Below are 4422 nucleotides of genomic sequence, written 5' to 3' on the forward strand. Positions count from 1 at the left end.
GCACTGGTTGATCCCATGTAGCATTGGTGGATCTCATGAAGTACTGGTAGATCCCATGTAGTACTGGTGAATCCATTGTAGCACTGGTGGATCCCATGAAGCATTGGTGGATCCCATGCAGTGCTGGTGGATTCTGGGTAGCACTGATGGATCCCATGTAGCGATGGTGGATCCCATAGAACACCTATATAACATTTCCAATTTCTCATTGTACAATTTTAGTCCAGTTTGTGTTTGTTTACTTTTAAAGGCCTCCATAAACAGCAACAAATGCTAGTTACCACTGAAGAGCTATTTAAATCTGACACACAAATACCATCTAAGTATGGTGAGGGTTCCCTTCCTTCCATGCTTTTCAAAGGATTCCTGTAATAGTTCAGACTATAAGCAAATAGATATTTTCTTTCAAGAAAGCCTGTGTTCTATGTTACTTTCTCGGACTATTTAGATCAGCACCAACAAACTATTTCACCTGAGAGTAGACCTGTCTTCTGCAGCAAGCCTGAAGGCATGGCTCATTATTTATACAAGGGCTATAGGGGTTCTACCATTTTGTAGTATTTCATTAATTCTCTGTTTCTAACTCCATTCTGTATGAGATCAAATTACACAAAGCATCCAAGCATAGTCATGAGTCCATCACTGAAGGAAGTCAGGACAGAACTCAAACCAGGGCAGGAACCTGGAGGCAGGAGCTGATGCAGAGACCACGGAGGGTGCTGCTTACTGGCTTGCTCATGGCTTGCTCAGTCTGCTTTCTTATAGAGCCCAATGTAGCAGGCTTTCTTTTAGGCCACCAACCAGCTCCCAAATCATGACACAGACTATTAGTTTTGAATGACTGGCCTTAGTTTAGACCTTTTCTTGCTACCTCTTATAACTTAACCTGTTTCTCTTCATCTATGCTTTGCCTTGGGCCTTTTAAATTTTTTCTTTCTGTATATTTTACTTTCCTGCCGTACTGTCCGTCTGTCTGGTGGCTGCTTGGCTTCTGGCCCTGGGTATGTCCCTCTCTCTCATCTCTCGTTCTCTCCTTTGCCTTTTCTCCTCTGTCTGTCTGTCTGTCTGTCTGTCTGTCTGTCTCTCTCTCTCTCTCTCTCCACACACACACACACACACACACACACACACACTAAGTACATTTTAAAAAAAAGAAACTAATTCCCCAGGACTTTCATGCTGGGGAAGGGAACGGCTAAGGACCTGGTGCCAGCCCAAGGGCAGTCTTGTCTTTATGCTGCCTCCTCATGGAGAGATTTCACATTTTCTGACAAATTTGTTCTACCACACCGCAGGGAAGACTGGAGTGAAAACAAAGATAAATGGATCCAGGAAGGCCAGGACTCCTAAGGAGAGATGGATCCACAAAGGCCAGGACTCTCGGTTCTGTGTGCCTCTTACCATCTACCTGACCAGATTCCCCATGTCAGAACTCAGAAGACCTCATTGTTTCTCTTCTCCTTTCCCTGCTTTTGAGTATTTCTTGCCTGTTGTCTTCCATGAGCCTCGCTTCTTAGAGCCACCAGGATCCAGTCTTTTGTAACTGTCCTGGCAGAAACGATGACATTCTAAGGAGGCTCTCTGCCATTCATTTTGGCTATTAGTGTTGGGGCAAATGTCCCCCCAAAACTGGCATTTCCCCCAGAGTAAAAGAAAGGGGGCTGTGGCCCGGAGCCACCAGACAGAGTGCTTGTTTCCTGGTCGGTTTCACAGAGCTCTGACAGCCTGCCTGACCCCTTGCAGGACAGACTGGAGTTGAGGCAGACATAGTCAGCTGGGGGAGGAGGGCAGAAACACGCTTTGACTGGAACCGCTTACCTACCCATGTTCCTTGCCGTGTATTTAAGCCTAAGTATCATGTCAGCGCTATCAAAGGCAGAATTGGGTTGGGTGAGGTCACTGTACCTGTTTATTTGCCCCTCTTCCCATTGCAGCCCCAGAAGGAATTGCCCTCCCACTCTGTTTTTCACTATTACATTGGTCTATTAAGGACAAGTGGCTAAGCCCAGCTTGTCAGGGCTGCGGGGGGGGGGGGGGACAGAATCCAACCCTGGAGACACAGGTAACTGACACACTGTTTGATCCTTTTAAGGCTTTGCCTTCTACCCAGCACCAGTGTTTGGCTGCAGCTTGCCTTCTTCCCTCCATACTAACTTCCAAGAATATTTCCACATCACCCATAGTTTAATTTGTATGATCTGTTCCCTCCCAGAAGCCAGGGTGCCTCCAGCCACCCTCCACCCCTAAGTCCTTGGGTCCAATAACAGGATGCTCCTGTAGGTTACCTGGTCCACAGATGGGGCTGTGCTACAGACTGTCGGGTGAGGCTCTGGTGCCCCTGCTGACCCCTAAAGGATAAAATTATTTGAATCAGGCCAGTTTTCTGTTTCAGAATCACCCAGGCTTATGTTTTAGTTCGTTTGTGTGGTTAACCCGATTGCCTGGGGCAGGTAATTTTTAAAGAACAGTCTGCCTTCTCACAACCCTGAGGTTGGGCAGCTCCAGGGCGCACAGCCAGCATCTAGCAGGGCCTTCTGGCTGTGCCATACCAAGGAAGGTAGAAGAGCAATCAAGAGGGACGAGATTCATTCTATAGTAAATGGTTATGGTAGCACTGATCTGTATCTGGGGCAGAACCCTCATGCCCAAACCTTCTTAATTGAGTCTGGGAAAACTCTAGAATCCATCCTGACCAGCTGAATGTAAACCCTGCCTTTTGAACCAACGCCTGACTCTAATTAAACAACGGACCACAGCATAGATAAGATTCTCATAACAGATCTCCGTGAGTTCAGGGCCAGCATAATCTATATAACGAATTTCAGGACAGCCAGAGGAATATATTAAAGAACTCATCTCGAAATAAAATAAGTCTACCTTGATGCTAAAGAAGTAGGTTTAGGGGTTAGGACTGCTTGCTGCTTTCAGAGACCCAGGTTTGGCTTCCAGCATCTTTGATCACTTATCAAACAGCTCCCAACTGCCTGAAACTCCAGCTCCAGAGGATATGACGCCCTCTTCTGGCTTTAACAGGCATCTGCACTAAATATTAAGTATTTACTACTTAATAAATCTTAAAACAAGTGTCTTTGTTGAGAATTTAGAAATTATATATCCATCCATCTTTAAGCTTATTTACAAACATTTACCAAAAATATCACATTGCAATGCTGACCCTTGGAGTTTAAACAATCTCTTCTAGAATTCTATTAATCCTGAAAGTAGCCCCATCTTACCCTGAGTTTTTACATGAAGACAATTCCCTGGGTATTCTGGCACATGAGTGCCATCTGCTGGGAAGGTAGTGCACAGGCCCTCCAACTCCAGGACACACTGGTGGTTTGGAGAACTATCCCCCCAGGTGCAGGTGTTTGAGGGGTGATGAGGAGCTGTGGCCTGGCTGGAGTAAGTACCTCACTGAGGCAGGAGAAGGTATGGAAACTGTACGTAGCCTCTCCCGTTTCCAGTTCAGTCTCTGCTTCCTGCTGCCATGCCTCCCCTGCCGACAGACTCTAAGCTGTTCCTTTTGTAAGTTGCCTTGGCCATGCTATTTTCTAACAGGATCAGACAAGGTACTAAGACACGTCTCTTGAAGAGGGGTTGGGAGTGTTTGCACCTCAAAAATAAGTCTTGCTTTTAAACACAGTGGCCTGATTTCTACGCCTTTATGAATATGAATATTTGATCACAAAGCACTACAAATCTAAAACTAACTCTAATTAAAAGTGTGAACATTCTGGGAGCAGCAGATGGCTCAGCAGGTAAAGGTGCGTGCAGCTAAGTCTGACAACCTGAGTTCAATCCCAAGCCCATGAGGTGGACAGGGATAATCTCCGAAAGTAGTCTCTGACCTCTGCACAACCCCACCCCACCCCAGACACAAATGCCTTTTTAAAAAAATTCGTTCTATAGACCTCAATTTCTTGTTTTTGTTGTTGTTTCTTTGGTCCCATGTCCGTCCATCCGTCCATTCATCGCCCCCCCCCCAAGACAGTGCTTCTCTGTAGCTTTGGGGCCTATCTGGAACTTGTTCTTGTAGATCAGGCTGGCCTCAGACTCACAGAGATCTGCCTCTGCCTTCCGAGAGCTAGGATTAAAGGCGTGTGTCACCACCCCGCTTAGACCCCAGTTTCTAAAACGTCTGCCTTTCCATGTGTAAGAAGATTGACACGAATCATCAGTCCAGATATTACCAATATCCGAAACACAGATACATGTGTTCCAAAAGCCTTTAAGAGGCAGGCAGGTGGGTCTCTGTGAGTTCAAGGCCAGTGAGTTTCAGCCTAACCAGGACTACAGAGTGAGATCCTATCTCAAAAGACATAAACTTCTGGAGGCAGGAGAGCTAACTCTGCTCTTAGAGTTCCCAGCACCCACATACTGAGGCTCACGACCGCAGATGCCTTCAGATCCAAGGGATCT

The 4422-nt window shown here is 46.3% G+C and overlaps 1 protein-coding gene across 1 annotated transcript in view; it reads right to left on the minus strand.

Annotated features, from left to right (window-relative positions):
- The window catches only part of Pfdn4 (prefoldin subunit 4), a 30734-nt gene that overhangs the window by 17209 nt on the left and 9103 nt on the right, over positions 1–4422 (minus strand). The window lies entirely within an intron of this gene.

Source organism: Microtus ochrogaster, linkage group LG8 (genome assembly GCF_000317375.1).
Source record: "Microtus ochrogaster isolate Prairie Vole_2 linkage group LG8, MicOch1.0, whole genome shotgun sequence".
Classification (NCBI taxonomy): domain Eukaryota; kingdom Metazoa; phylum Chordata; class Mammalia; order Rodentia; family Cricetidae; genus Microtus; species Microtus ochrogaster.